We start from the raw sequence: 16,496 nt of genomic DNA on the forward strand, positions 1-16,496 counted from the left end.
ACTGTGAAGGCATGTCAAATTCACTCGTGAAAACAGATACAAAGGCGTTATTAAATATTTCTGCGCATTCATGGTCAGTAACCGCTTCGTGCAAGTCGTTAGTCAGTGTAATATCATGAGTGTGCTTAGGATTTAAAACCTGCCAGAATTGTCTAGGATTGCTGATTAGTAGCTTCGGTAAGTCAGTGTGATAAAATGAGCGCCTGGCGCTACGAACTGCAAGTAAGTATGATTTCTCAGATGCAAGGTATTTTTCCCAAGTGGCTTGATTATCAGTGTGTTTGGCTGTACGAAACAGGCGTTTCTTCTTGTTTTCTAGACGTTTTAGATGCTCAGTAAACCATGGTTTATTGCGGTTATTTTGGAAAGGTACCCTGGGGATAAACATATTAGAAAGCATATTTAACTTATTTTTGAATATCAACCAGTTTTCGTGAACAGAGTGAGTGTCGAATGTGGATTGGTACTCTGAAAAAAACATGTTAAGGTCTTCAGTTATTGCATCGTAATTCCCTTTATCGTAAATATTTATTGTTTCTCGGGATGGGTGCTTCTGAGCTGGGGTAAATGAAAAAAGAGCATGTAAGATTTTATGGTCGCTGATTTCTGGAAGATAACTAATGGATGATAGGTACTCAGGGCTATTAGTTAGTATTAGGTCAAGGGTGTTTGCGGTTGCATGCGTGGTGCGAGTAGGTTCCGAGACTAACTGTGCGAGGTTAAAATTTAAACAGACATCAATGAAGTTCTTGGCCTCTGTATTGCATGTTAATGAGGAAGTGCGTAAACTCTGCCAATCAATGTCCGGATAATTGAAGTCCCCGAAAAGGAGAATGCGCGCATTTGGGTATTTAACAACAAGATGATTTATAGTATCATTCAGATGTCGACAGAAGTTTGTATTTGACTGCGGGGGCCTATAACAAACGCCGAGAAGTACTGTTACAGGGGGAGTGCGAATAATTAGCCATAATGATTCCATATCAGATGGGACGTGTGCAATAGAGCACGATATACCTCGGTGAATTGCAACAAGAACACCCCCCCCCCCCCCCCCGTGAGTTTTTTCGATCGTTTCGGTAGACGTTGAATTCGGGTAAGTCAGTTAAAACTTCAGCGTCGGACACTTTACTGTTTAACCAAGTTTCAGTTAGTATAAGTATACTGCTCCTGGATGACGAAATTACATTAGATATGAGTTCATGCTTTGGGAGGAAGCTGCGGATGTTAGTGAATATCACGGAAAACGAGAGAACATTTGAGGGTGTCGCACGTTGGCATTTTATTGGTGTAGGGTGAAGGGACGATTCCTACGCGAGTTGCTTGACGGTGTTAGATGAAGTGTCAAAAATATAACGGTTCAAGCCGATGTGAAGTGTTTTAAATCGCAAGGAAAATTTGGCAGACCTGGCTTTAGCAAATGCAACAAGTTGTTTTCGAGCGTGAAGAACGGCATGCGAGAAGTCCTCTCCAACACTATAAACCGTGTCTTTCAGATTTCGCCCATTTGATAGGAGGGATTCTTTAGTTTTGCTACTTGTGAATTTCATGATTATGGGACGATTTTTATCTTGTGAGTGATGACCGAGGCGATAAGCTCTTTATATTTCGTGAGGTTCCACCGTTATTTGAAGGTTATTACGGCAAACATCAATGGTTAGTTTTTCAGATTCTGCCCACGTTTCGCTATCAGTAGTGTCAGGGATGCCATAGAAGATGAGATTGTTACGGCGTGACCTGTTTTCAACGTCCTCTATGCGGGTTTCTAGTTCCTGGATTATACGCGCCATGTTGCTTGTGTGAGCCTGCATCTTTTCAATGTCGTTTCGAAGGGGAAGTAGTGCTTGGTAGTGTGTTTCCAGGTCGGCCATACGATTGCTTAAATCAGTTATGGTTTTATCCGTAGTAGTGAGCTGGGATTTCATTTCAGACCTTGTACATCAGCTATTAGTTGGGTTTGGCCTGCGGTTAGTTTCTGGAGTTCCGCGAGTACTGCACTGCTGTCGTTAGGACCAGGGTTAGTTTCGATATCTCCTGATAACAATAGCAAAGAACGAACAACAGTGACACACTCGGCGGCAATGGCAACACAGCACTGTGGGCTCGGGAACTGCACCAGAATATAATTGCTTGATCTTTTGGCAAATAAGGTATATGATTTACTAACCTGCATCGCAAAGATCAGCGGATTAGATGGCTGCGCTCAGGTGCAGTCACCGAGCCCACAGAACGGTGCCGGTGGCGGGGGTGCTTTTATATGGGGGGAAGCTGTTGATGTCCGTGATGATGCGGCCGTCCAAGATTCCTTCGGCGCCGGCAGCCACTGTTCCTCTGTTGTGGCAGCAGTCATCCGGGGCGGGCAGCTGACGAGCGGCAAGCGGTAGCGTCCCGGCTCGTCACTGGAGCATGGAGGTGCGCAGTCAAACGACGCACCCGAAAGAAGGCTTGCCAAGGTCGGCAACAGTAGGCTGACGAACAGCTGGTTGATCGTCTGCATCGCAAATATCAGCGGATTAGATGGCTGCGCTGAGGTGCAGTCACCGAGCCCACCTGTTGTGTCAACACTTGCCTGAAAGCCGAATGAGCCAAGTTTTAAAAACACATTAAACTGTGTGTGTGTCATTGCAAATGTTATGAATTACAGGAATATTTCTGCAGAGGGAAACCTAGTCGATAAGTCAAAAGACATCGGAGTGCTGGTGTTTTGACGCTCGTTATTTTCATCATCATCATCATCATCATCATCATCATCATCATCAGACTTACTACACCCACTGCAGGGCAAAGGCCTCTTCCATGTCTCTCCAATTAACCCTGTCCTTTGCCAGCTGCATCCACCCTTTGCCTGCAAACTTCTTAATCTCATTCGCCCACCTAGCCTTCTGCCGCCCCCTGCTACGCTTACTTTCTCTTGGAATCCACTCCGTTACCCTTAAGGACCAGCGGTTATCTTGCCTTCGCATTACATGCCCTGCCCAAACCCATTTCTTTCTCTTGATTTCGACTAGGATGTCATTAACCCATGTTTGTTCCCTCACCCACTCTGCCCGCTTCCGGTCTCTTAACGTTACACCTATAATTTTTCTTTCCATGCCTCGCTGCGTGGTCCTTAACTCAAGCTGAACTCTTTTCGTTAGCCTCCACGTTTCTGCCCCGTAGGTGAGTACCGGTAAGATAAAGCTGTTGTACACTTTCCTCTTGAGGGAAATTGGTAAACTGCCACTCATGATCTGCGAGCATTTTCCATATGCGCTCCACCCCATTCTTGTCGTTCTAGTTATCTCCCTCTCAAGATCCGGATCAGCTGTCATTACCTGCCCTAAGTAGACGTATTCCGTCACAACTTCTAGGCTCTTGCTGCCAATTGTGAACTGTTGTTCTCTTGCTAAGCTGTTGAACATTACCTTGGTTTTCTGCATTTTAATTTTTAGACCCATCGATCTTCTCTGCCCGTCTAACTCATTGATCATGATTTTCAGTTCACCTCCTGAGTGACTCAGCAAGGCAATGTCATCAGCGAATCGCAGATTATTTAGGTATTCTCTATATATTCTTATTCCCAACTGTTCGCAATTTAGGCCTCGAAGTACCTCCTGTAAACATGCGGTGAACAGCATTGGCGAGATACTGTCTCCTTGCCTGACGCCCTTCCTTATTGGAACTTTATTGCTGACTTTATGGAGGACTATAGTAGCTGTGCAGTTGCTATATATATCTTCCAGTATTTTGACATAAGGCTCTTCTACCCCCTGATTACGCAATGCCTGTATGACTGCTGAGGTTTCCACTGAGTCGAATGCTTTCTCGTAATCAATTAAAGCTATATACAGAGGTTGGTTATATTCTGCGCATTTCTCTATCACCTGATTGATAGCGTGAATATGATCTATTGTGGAATATCCTTTACGAAAGCCTGCCTGATCATTTGGTTGATTAAATTCTAACGTTGCCGTGACTCTATTAGCAATTACCCTAGTAAATACTTTGTAGGCAATGGATAGTAAGCTGATCGGCCTGTAATTTTTCAAGTCCTTGGCGTCTCCCGTCTTATGAATTAAGATAATGTTTGCATTCTTCCAAGCTTCTGGTACAGTCGAGGGCATAAGGCATTGCGTATACAGGGTGGCTAGTTTTTCCAGCACGATGTCCCCTCCATCCTTCAACAGATCTGCGGTTACCTGATGCTCCCCAGCTGTTTTTCCCCTTTTCATTGCTTCTAAGGCTTTCTTTACTTCATCTTTCGTTACTGGCGGGATGACACATTGCTGTGCGCTGCTGACTTTTTCATTAACGCTCTGATTACATTGGCTACTGTGCAGGTCTGTCTCTTGGGCTACGTTACCTGTCTTATCCATCTTCCTAATGACATTGCCCTGCTTGTCTCTTAATGCATACATCTGGTTTTTACCTATGCCTAGTTTCCTCTTCACTGCTTTTAGGCTACCTCCGTTCTTTAGAGCATGCTCGATTCTCTCCATATTGAACTTCCTTATGTCGCCTACCTTGCGCTTATTTATGAACTTTGGTAGCTCTGTTAGTTCTATTCTGTAGGTAGGGTTAGACGCCCTCATGCTTTGGCGCTTCTTAATCAGATCTTTCGTCACCTGAGATAGCTTCCCGGTATCCTGTCGCACTGTCCTACCGCCTACTTCTACTGCGCACTCCGTAATTATTGATGTCAGATTATCGTTCATTGTATGAACATCAAGATCGTCTTCCTCAGGTAAAGCGGAGTATCTGTTTTGCAGCGCTATCCTAAACTCCTGTGCTTTCACTCTTACGGCTAACCCGTTAATGGTCTTCTTCTTCACTAGCTTCTTCCGTTCCCTGTTCAAGTCTAAGCTAATTCTAGACCTTACCATTCTGTGGTCGCTACAGCGCACCTTTCCGAGGACGCCCACATCCTGAATGATGCCAGGTTTAGCCCATAGTATGAAGTCGATTTCATATTTAGTTTCACCATTGGGGCTTTTCCAGGTCCACTTCCTGTATTCTCGTTTGCGGAAGAAGGTATTTATGATCCGTAAATTATTTCTATCCGCGAATTCGATTAATAACTCTCCCCTGCTATTTCTGGAGCCCATAGTCACCTACCGCATGATCGTCAGCCTTCTTCTTGCCCACCTTCGCATTGAAGTCGCCCATCAGTACAGTGTACTGCGATTTTACTTTATTCATTGCCGATTCTACGTCCTCATAGAAACTTTCAACGGTCTGGTCATCATGGCTGGATGTGGGTGCCTAGCCCTGCACAACTTTCAGCTTGTACCTGCTATTCAGCCTAATTACTATAGCTGCTACCCTATCGTTAATACTATAGAGCTCCTCTACGTTGCCAGCTATATCCTGATTAATTAGGAGTCCCACACCTAGTTCTCGTCTATCCTCTAAACCGCGATAGCACAGTATGTGCCCGTCCTTTAGTACTGTATACGCCTCACCGGTCCTCCTAGCTTCGTTAAGCCCTATCACATCCCATTTAATTACCGTTAGTTCCTCGAACAGCACTGCTAGGTTAGCCTCACTAGATAACGTTCTAGCGTTAAACGTTGCAAGGTTCAGATTCCAATGGCGGTCTGTCCGGAGCCGGAGATTCTTAGCACCCTCCACTGCGTCACAGGTGTGACCGCCGCCGTGGTCTGTTGCTCCGCAGCTGCTGGGGACTGAGGGCCGAGGGTTAATTGGTTTGATCATAGAGGGTTGTGGCCAAGTACTACACCAGGGTGGCCAAATCCTGCTCTGGTGAGAGAGTGCGTTGTCGGTTGTGGTCACCGAGATCAGGCCGCACCCCAGGCCTGGTTATGCAATTCTATCGACACCCGGATTTTTTTATTTTTTTTGAAAGCCTGTGAAGAATTGCGCGGCACCAGGATTCGAACCCCGGTCCTCTTGCTCGTGAGGCGGATGCTCTACCTCTACGCCATCGCTGCATACTTTTTTTTCCTCGTTAGTTTACTTTCGGACAACGAATTGGAATACTAACAGAACTGCTGTCGTCGCGCTGCAGCGAGGGCTGTTGTCCACTTGCTGCCGGAAGTACTGATGCAACCGCGCCTTGGGATAGTTTACGGCGCTTCCATGAAATCCCGAAAGGCTCACTCAAGGATTGATCCATCACGTAGTCTTCGGGGCGAAAATTCAGCGAACACACGTGCGCATACGACGGTACTCTGTCTTTCACCTTTCGTAGCGGCATAGATGAGGCAAGTGGTCCGCGTGGCTCATCTATCGGCACATTGTGGTACACCACCCCACCGGCGCTGCTACTACCCTGCTACCATTCGGCACGGCTGTTCGGACATCCTACAACGTCGCATTGCCTGATATTTTGCTGTGCAGCAGCCTCCATCTGCATTGCTATTACGGTGCCGAAGTGTTGATAAAAGACCGACGACGCAATACGTCCGCGTACGCTGGCTGTGAGCGCGGCCACACGGAGGCACAAATTCCATAGCGCGCACTGCTCCGGCGCAGGGTGAACTGCGGTACAGGCCAACAAATTGTTGTCGAGGAACAGCTTGGTCCGGGGAGCACGGTTAGGTTAGGCGCCGGCGGGTCGTTTGCCCCTTCCGGCGTGGGAAGCCGTTGCTAATTAAATATATTAACCCCAGCCGCGAGGGCCGAGGACAAGGTCGGCGCGTCGAGCGCATCGGAGGCTGTCCGAGGCTTTGGGCCAATAGATTGTGATTCCTTCAACGGCGCCGTTTCACGGTGCAGCAGGCGGAGTCGAGGAGTTTTCGCACGGTTGAAAAGGGCCAGACTTTTTTGCAACGAAAAAATAAATAAAAACAGACCGGTGCTCAAGGGCGCGCGCAATTAAAGTTGGCGGCTTGAAAGTAAAGCCGACGCAGGTCGGTGCAATGGGTACACGAAAGCGGCCTGCGCGTTCCCGGAGGTACGGGGTCCACTGGATCGTTCTCTGGCGCCCACTTGCGCATGTGCTATCAGCATGAAATGAAACGCGAACAAGACATTTGAACCACAGACAGAGAAATACACAGCTCTTAGCCAGGGCAAGCTCAATACTGTAGTTGCTATTCTTTTATCTTCGAAGGCGGAAAAACTCTTTCAGAAGCGTTAATCAACCTCGCTTTTGTTTCAATTCAAGGAGCTAATATGTTGTTAATTGTTTTTGTGTGGCCACCTCAGTTTTCTTGTTCGCATTTCATTCGTTACTGATAGTACCTTCATATGTGCACGATGAATGGATTGAATCGGCCGAGAGCACAAATAAGCTATTGAGTGGAACCGCAAACAAACGAGTTGAAGGAGCGCGCAAGTTTCCGTATCGTCAGCTTCCAAATATCTTTTTCTTAGCTGCCTTGTATCTTGTCTTCCGTCCCTAATAAACGCTGGAGAGCTTACGAAGACACAAGTGCTCTTATACTGCCCTATACGATCACTGACCACCATGCGATCATAGTTTTTCATTGGCCGCGGCGATCAGCTGACCAGCCTTTACAGGTTCCTTCAAAGGCTGACTAGCTGCTGAATCGGCACTCAATTGGAGTTCCGCTGCTGTTCCGCGCTTGTAAATAGAGGCGCGTCAAAAACGAAACCACGCGGGCACGCATACCGGAATACCGAAACTCACCCGGCCGCTTGTGGCGCCGCCAATTATCTTTTTTTTTTTGCTTTGAACATGCAGGTTGTGTTTTGTCTGCCTTCTTTGCGTTATAAAAGCACACCATTGGTTTCAAAACAAAACTTCAATATTAAACCGCGCAACCTTCATTTGTCAGCCTCAGAGATACGTCGTTTGTAGGAAGGAAAATTCCTCCAAGGTGGCGTCTCTTGTCCTATGACGTAACCAACGTTACTAGATAGGGTCAGTTTCAAAACTCCGCTCTGTTGCGCGGAACCACCACCGGTTCGCGCTTTCGTGGCGCTGCCGTCGAACCCGGCTCCATCCAACGTTACTGCTCCACCCAGCGATGCCAACCCTAGGGATTTATCCCTAGATCTAGAGATTTTCTCTTTGCTTTAGAGATTTAGCGTCTTTTTGTGAAATATAGGGATTTTGAGGCCTTATAAATCGTATTTGATTATAGTGCCTTTCGAACAGAAAAAAACAATGAAAAATCCTGGTTACTCCTCTATTTTTGGTGTTGTGCCCAGCCGATAGATGGCGACAGCAGTTCTGCAACGCGAAATAATCGGCTGCTGCACAGAGAGGAGAAACGAAACCATATGACTTTCAAACTGTTTAATCGTGCGTGTCATCACTGGCGCTATGAGTGACTGCTGCTCTTCGAAAGAAAAAAGTTGAGCTTTGACTTGTATTGTCTGGATCAACGCGCTACGTTTACACTCACCGCGTACCTTATCCGTTCAAACGTGCTGCATGTCAGATGGCAACTTCTGGACCAGGAGACTTTGAGGAAGGTGAGCCAAGCAAAAAGAAAGGGAAAGCATACGACCAAAAATATTTAACAAAATGGGAGGCGGATCCAAAGTACACAGGCTGGTTATCAGCCAGTAAAAAAGGGCCCTTTTTCTTTTCCTGCAAAGCATGCAGATCCGATTACAAAGGGGGAAAATCCGAAATCGACCGCCACCTTGCGAGCTTCAAACACAAAAAAAGCGCTGCGAGCTTGCAATCGACCCGCGAACTGACATCCATGCGTTCAATAAGTGGGCAAACTCAAGTAGACAAATCTGTCCAAGAGGCTGAAATAAGACTTGCGGCGTTTATCACGGAACACAATCTACCCTTTAAGCCATGGGGCATTTAGTTGATGTCAAAGCGTCGTGTGACGACTCGCAGATTGCAAAGAACTTAAGTTGCCGCCGGACGAAGTGCGCTGCCATCATAAAGAATGTGCTTGGAGAGGAGAGTCGCGAAGAGCTCAGCGAGCTTTTGCGCAAACAAGTTCTCCCTTCTAGTCGACGAATCCACTGACAAGGCAATGGTGAAGCATCTGTCCCTCGTCGCCCGAGTAATGAACGTCGACGGTGGCATAATGGGTGCGTTTTTGGACTTAGTACCACTCAGTGATGCGACTGCCAGCTCTCTCTACACTAGCCTGAAGGCAGTGTTCAGTGCTGCGGAAATTCCGTACGACAAAAATTTGATTGGCTTTGCGGCCGACGGAGCGAACGTGATGATGGGTGCACATCATTCCGTCGCGTCGCTGCTACAGGCAGAAATTCCAGGCCTCTTCATTATGAAGTGCGTTTGTCATTCGTTCCATCTGTACACCTCGTATGCATGTAAAACACTTCCGAGAGGAGTTGAGGATCTGGCACGCGATGTTTTCAACTACTTTTTGTCGCCGAAGCAGACATCTGCCTTCCAAGAATTCCAGAAGCTTGCAGAGGTGAAACCACACAAGCTGTTGAACCAAGCCAAACAAGGTGGCTGTCTCTACAAGTGTTGTGACACGCTTACTTGAGCAGATGCCTGCCCTGATTTTGTTTTTCAAAAAAGCCGCCACTGACGACCGCCTGCTTGCTGCAGAAGCCATTCTGGAAAAACTGATTGACTCGTCAACGAAACTCTACCTCGAGTTCCTTGAGTATGTCCTGCCTTTTTTCACTAACCTAAATAAGGAAATGCAGTCGTAAGAAACCAGAATCCACTTGGCCCATGAAAAAGTTTCGGTTCGGCCATGCTGAAATGCATACTCGAATGCTACATCAAGCGGGACTACTTGGAGGCCACAGCGTTGTCCGATGTGCGGTACAAAGACACAGCCAAGTTCCTGCCATTGGAAGAAATTTACCGCGGAGCAAAGCCAACTGCCGCACTAGCGGTAACACGCACGGCTTAAACGATAATCAGGTTCACAACTTTCGGCTGCGGTGTTTAGAGTTTTTTTATTGAAGCAGCTCATCAGATCTACCTGCGGTTCCCCCTAAAAAGTGAACAGATGAAAAACCTTCGAGTCATAGAGCCGAAAGTTGTCCTGGGAAAGACAGTGCCATCAATCGCGTCGCTTGCGGTCTCCTTTCCTTTGATAATGAAAGAAAACGAAGTGAATGAACCGGAGAGGGAATGGCGACTTCTCCGCAACATGGAGCTGAGCGACTACGCTGACTTGACTGCAAGCCAGTTCTGGCACAAAGTGTCTCAAATGAAAAAAGGAGACAGTTCACAAGAGTACCCCTTGCTGTCAAGTTTCATGAAGAACCATTTGTGCCTGCCACACTCCAGCGCCGCTGTCGAACGCGTGTTTTCGCAAGTCAACTTGCTGAAAACAAAGCAGAGAAACAGATTGTCAACAGAAGCGTTGTGCGGTTTGCTGCACGCAAAAAGATCCTTGATGGACAGCTGCTGTTACAAGTTCAAGATCACTCCTTCTCATTTGAAGAGGATGAACAAAGATATGTACGATGATTAAGACTTTAAGATTGTGTACGCGTCTAATTTCTTGTTCGTGTGCCATATAATAATTCTAGAGAGTTAAGAAAGATATATCTTAAAGCGTCAGCATCGACACTGCACGCGCGTTTACGTTATTTCTGAATACAGTATCATTTGCACCGTACGTGTTTTTTATGTTATTGAAGAAAGTGCTTCGATCTGTGCAGCTTTTTTTTTTAACAGAAAAGGACTCTCCACGTTTGCCAGACCGCTTCCTTTCAACGTGCTGCTCAATTCCAAAACAACATATATATTCTCAGTTTTAAGAAACCATTTTCTGCTTTTGTAATTACCAACTCTACGTCTGAATCACTGCTATCACTGCTAGGAAGACTACATTTTTGAGGATGTCAAGTTCTCGTGATGTCATTTCTTAGTCGCTCCAACTACTGTTTGACGATCTTTGATTGAAACTTTGATAAATAAAGTACTGGGCATTGAGGTACGCCATTCCACCGCTTCTGAATGTTATGTTTGAGGCGGGAAGGGGACTTTCACGAAGTCAAACGTGTTCGTCTTTCTGTCTGCATCTTAAAAAGACTCTTAACGTTGTCTGAACAAAATACTTTGATGCGTTAAGGGGGCTTAGCAAACAATGCCAGCTCTTTCAACTTGGGTTCAACTCCATTCTATTTACAAAGGGCTGCAAGGGTTCTTTGCGCGTAAAGATGAGCCTGCGGAAAGAGCAGCTAAAAAGGCGGTGCGGTGCAACAGGAGTCGTTTGCTCGAATTTTACTTCAGATAGAGGGGGAGTCAGGAGAGCGTCGTTGCTGACTCCCCCTTTAACTGGTGGTGCCTTCTGTGGACCTTCTATGCATGGCAACTCTACAAAAAAATTAAGAAAAAAGCTACAGTTGCGGCTAACACACATTTATTTATCTCTGACAAAATGTACAAGACATGGAATAAAGCGTGAACTGCGTTGAGACTTTGTTAAAGCTGTAATCGCCACATTAACAAGTAAACAACTAAAAGCTAGGGATTTTCTTCAATCTAGGGATTTTTGTGGGCTCATTTTAGAGATAAAACGTTGGCCTGAGTTGGCATCACTGGCTCCACCTGCCACGCCGGCGCGACTGCGACGGAGCTGCGCGTCGCGACTCGTCTTGTCCTTTGCGATTTCTGCGGTGGATGCGTGCGGGCAGGTCTTGGTCGCTTGATGTTTGCGATTAGCAAGCCGTCATCATGCCCACGTGTTGCGTGCCGTGCTGCACGAGCGGCTACCGGAACGACACGAGCAGCTCGTCACGGCATTACTTTTCTGCACCCAGCGACGACGCCTTGCGTGCTGCATGGAATCAAGCCATCCTGCGTGCTGACAGGGAGTTATCAGCCAAGTCGAGAGTATGCGACCTCCTCTTCCACGACCAGGATGTCCTCAAAAATTACGTGCACGTAATTGACGGGAAAACGGTGGAAATGCTGAGTGGCTATTCGGGCGAGTTGGTTTGCCATGACGGAACATATAGCGCTAAGACACCAGGACGAACAAAGAAAGAGACAATGCGAGCGCTAACCTTCAACTGAAGTTTATTCATTGCTTGCGAAGTTGTTATACAGGCCGAATATCGCAGAAATATTACCAGGCTATCATGCCGTGTGTCACCACATATCCCGCACTTACTTTTTGTTTGCATCATCAAGGAATTCAATTTCTTTCTTTGAGAGCGAGATTGATGCTGCACTAACACATTTATCTTTCAGTTTTCGTATCTGTCTGGCTTCTATATTCTCACGTGTTAGTTGCTGTTTATTTTTACTGATGATTTGGCATTTCATTTCATTTATTTACCCTTAGGGCCATTAGGCGTTACAGAGGGAAGTGGGAATAACATACAAGTACAAAAAACAAAACAGCAGCTAAAAAATTTGAATACAGTTACAGCACGCACTTGTTTAATATCAATAACAGCACTAGCAAAGGGCATCATTACACAAAACAAACCATAAAATAAAACAGCACCTAATAAAATAAAACATAGATATAGACAGAGACTTGTATAAAGTTAGTAACAGCGTTACGAAAGGCATCAGTATCAGTAATTTCAGCAATATCACGGGGAAGGTGATTCCAGCTGACACAAGTTCTGGGTTTGAATGAATCGTGAAAACATCTCGTGCGACAAGAAGGGATCCAAACTTTGTGGCGGTGATCAATGCGTGCTGAAATATACGATGGACTTTTTAGCAACCTCTCTTTAAGATAAGGATTATGATAAATTTTGTGAAAAGTACATAATGAAGCTATTGACCTGCGATAGGAAACAAGCGGGAGGGAAAGGTTAGCTTTCATGGCAGTTACACTACTAGTACGATGATAGTTAGAAAGTATGAAACGACAACCCCGGTTTTGAACTGATTTTAAGTCAGAAATGAGAGATTTGACCCCAGGGTTCCACACCGATGAAGCATATTCAAATTTAGAGCAGACCAAAGTTTTGTAAAGTAGTAGTTTTAATAAACTTGGTGCACATGAAAAATTTCTGCGAAGGTATCCAAGGATGCGGTTAGCGTTATTTATAATGTAGTCAACATTAGGTTTCCAAGACAGGTTAGAAGAGACATGAACACCCAGATATTTATAAGACGACACAGTTTCAAGAGTGATGCCATTAATGCAGTATGTAGAGTGTGTAGTAGAAAGACGAGAAATGGGCAGATGCTTGCATTTAGTAATGTTTAGCTTCATATTCCACAGGTTACACCAATCCAGTACCTTGTTAATATCTGACTGAAGAACAGATGTATCATTATCGTCATTAATTTCGCGGTAAATAACAGTCATCGGCAAAAAGACAAACGGAAGACGATATAGTAGTTGGTAAGTCATTTATATAAATGAGGAAGCGGAGGGGCCCAAGAACGGACCCCTGAGGCACACCAGAGCCAACAGGCGAGGAATTTGAATTGACGTTATTTGCTGTTACGAACTGACTTCGGTTTGAAAGAAAACAATACAACCATGCAAGTAATGTGGAATCGATGTTAAGGCTGTTTAGTTTAAGAAAAAGAAGCTCATGTGAAACCTTGTGAAATGCTTTAGAAAAATCCGTAAATATAGAATCAGCATGGGATCCGCGATTGTTCAAAGATGACTCTGCTTTTATAGCACTTATCAGGACGGCCTACGTCATGAGCATGTGCTTGAACTGATAACCGATATCACATTCTTCCCTTCTTAGTGAAACCAAAGTCATCTTCTATTTGTTGCTCTTCTAACGTCTTCTGTCGTGTATCTCTCGGTAGGGTTTCGAACACGGGTGCTTCGTCGCAGTAATGCTGCTGACTGGTTGCCTGTAGGTTCCACCTCTGCTATGGAGTTGGACCCTGTCTTGTTAAGCTCTGGATTCCCTCCTCCTGCAACTGTTAATGGGTCTTGTGGTGGTCTTGGTGGCAGGGCCTGAGGGGTCTGCTCGTCCTCGGACTCCCTTGGCTCCGATGGGGTAACCTGCGTTGGACCTCTTGGAGAAGGTTGGCTTTGCACTTAGCTTCCCCTCCCCCCCCTCCCGTCTATCTGGGAAAACCTCTTGAGAAGACAATTCTTGAGAAAAACCTCTTGGAACTTCTGAGCCTCCTAGACCGATCCCTTTATTCCCTTTATAGGTTAGAGACTTCCCGTTGTTTGTGGCTTGAGTCCACACGGTGGTTTGTCTTAGCCGCAGGTGATCAACATGAGTGAACTGGAGGCGACCTTCCGCCCTAATCATGTATGTGACTGGGCTGAAAACTTGTTCAACAGTACCTTCCTGCCATGACACACGCTCACCACGTATGGTCTTCACGTAGACTCCATCCCCCACGGAAAAGGATTCTGCTGATCCTCATTGTTCGTTACGTTGTTCAGTGTCTCGTTTCAGACGTTCCGTCATGTCCCCTGCAAAACTTGGTTTCAGAAGAGACAATGCAATTCGGGGCAGACGTTTAAAAAAAAAAAACTTCAGCAGGTGTCCGCGAAGTCATCGACTGCGGGGTGTTTCTGTAGAAAAAAAAGAAATTTGTTCAGTCGTTCTTGTATTGTACTCTTTACTCCAGCATTTTCATCGCTCAGAACCTGTTTTAGGAGACCTTCCTTTGTCGTCCTCACCAGTCTCTCTGCGGCTCCATTCGAAGTGGCAATATACGGAGGTGTCCTTGTGTGTTTGATGCCTCTGTGCCTCATGAACTCTCCAAATTCATCTGAAGTGAATTGTGGGGCCTTGTCGGTAACAATTTCTTCGGGGTAGCCGTAGGCTGCGAACAGTGTGTATAGTTCTCCCAGGGTTCTAGCGCCTGTCGTAGATGTCATGACGAACACTTCAATCCACTTAGAGTACGCGTCCACCAGAATTAGTGGATGTACACCGTAGTCTGCGTGAACCCTTTCCGAGACCTTTATGGGATACCTTCAGGGTTGCAGAGGCCCTGACGGCTTTGCTTTGCTGGACGGGTGCTTTGACAAATTTGGCAATTTCGAACAGTTCCTTCCACGTTTTTGTCGAGGGAAAGCCGCCAGACGTAAGCCCGTGCAAGCATCTTCATACGAGTCATTCCTGGGTGTGCTTCGTGTAGCAACGAGAGTACATGTGCCTGCAAGGTTTGCGGCACGATTACCCTGTTGCCCCAAGTCAAGCATCCTTGTTCTGCAGACAGTTCATCTTTGCGTATGAAAAACAGTCACAGTTCTTCAGGGTAATGCTCTGGCCATCCCAACAGAACGTAGTTTAAAATGCGCGTTAGAAGCGAGTCTCCTTTTGTTTCCAGAGCCACTTCTTTAGCTGTTAGCGGAGTTGCGTCGAAAACTGCCAAGCACTCCGACTCGTTGTTGACCGAAGCTGTCGCCAGCGGCAGCCGTGACAGTGCCTCCGCGACTTCCATTTTCTTCCCGTTCCGAAACTTTAGATCTTAGTGATAGGCTGTTAACGTTAGTGCCCATCCCTGCATTCGTGCAGCTGCTAAAGTTGGCAACGGCTTATCACGCCCCAGAAGTCCGATAAGCGGCTGCTGGTCGGTTTATAGGCTGAACTTGCGTCCATACACGTGGCGATGGAACCGCTGCAATCCGAATATCAGCGCGAACGCTTCTTTTTCCCCTTGAGCATTATTCTGCTCGGTGCTTGTTAAAGTACAGTCTTGGTTAAAGAACTTAAGGCCGCTGTGAATGGCCGGGGAGCGGCTGCGCTCCGCTAGCGCGGCGCTGCCACCACCGCTCGCTTGCGCCGAGGATAAAGACGGCGAGGGAAGCAGGTCTCTCATTCTCAAGCCTCCTCTGATAAAAGCGCTCGTGAAAAACTAGGGCTGCGCTCGCTATGCCAGCTGCCAGCTCGTCTTGCGGCCGCCGTGACAGGGTGCTTCGTGCGACTAAATGTAGTGGCCTGGACGGTGTGCTTTCTGAGCAGCCGTGAAAGCTCATAAAACGGGATAAGGCATGAAATGGAAATGGTGGGGTGGGGGCAGGGGGGATCAAATGTTTTTCGACTTTATTTCTGTATTCTGCTCGTCTAATTCGATGCACTTTCTTGTGAAGAACAGGGCGAAAATTTTGCGGATGGCTGCATCAATGAGACATGGGCATGGGCAGCACTCGTTATGAGAAGGCAGGATGAGCACGTTATAATCTCGTGGCCATGGTTTATTTTGCATTATTCAAACGTCTCGTACGCGTGGTGTCCAATTGAAGCGGGATTAACTTACGCTGGCGTCATGTGTGCTTGAAAGTGAGTCTTAACGACAATAAGGCAGCATGCACTAAGACATGAAAAGAGACTAAGCAGTGGGCACTTTATAAATTGCCGGGGAATGCTCTAACTCAATCGGCTACTCAGGCCAGACAAGCGTCCTCTAGTCTCAATGTGGGCCACTTGGCACAGCACTATAGGGAGCACTCAGAGGAGTCAGGTTTATATTTTATCTTTCATTTTCACCGCGCTGCGAAACACATTCGAAATGTGTACCTAAAGCATAATGCGAACGCTCTCCCCTCTGAATGTGTAAGATAAAATTGTAATGAAAATCTGCGATGATTAGGATAACTTCTGTACTGTTATGCGCTGGTAGCTTCGCCCAGGAAACCGAATGTCGTCGCACGAAGCGCCCTGTCACGGCGGCCGCAAGACGAGCTGGCAGCTGGCATAACGAGCGCGGCACTAGTTTT

At 46.5% G+C, this 16,496-nt stretch overlaps 1 protein-coding gene and 1 pseudogene across 1 annotated transcript in view; one reads left to right on the forward strand and one right to left on the reverse strand.

The window, feature by feature from the left end:
* The window catches only part of LOC144100717 (cytoglobin-1-like), a 209,038-nt gene that overhangs the window by 97,384 nt on the left and 95,158 nt on the right, over positions 1 to 16,496 (forward strand). The gene's annotated exons all lie outside the window — the stretch shown is intronic.
* LOC144101596 (uncharacterized) lies at positions 1,311 to 14,651 on the reverse strand (annotated as a pseudogene).

Source organism: Amblyomma americanum, chromosome 8, assembly GCF_052857255.1.
Source record: "Amblyomma americanum isolate KBUSLIRL-KWMA chromosome 8, ASM5285725v1, whole genome shotgun sequence".
NCBI classification, from domain to species: Eukaryota; Metazoa; Arthropoda; class Arachnida; order Ixodida; family Ixodidae; genus Amblyomma; species Amblyomma americanum.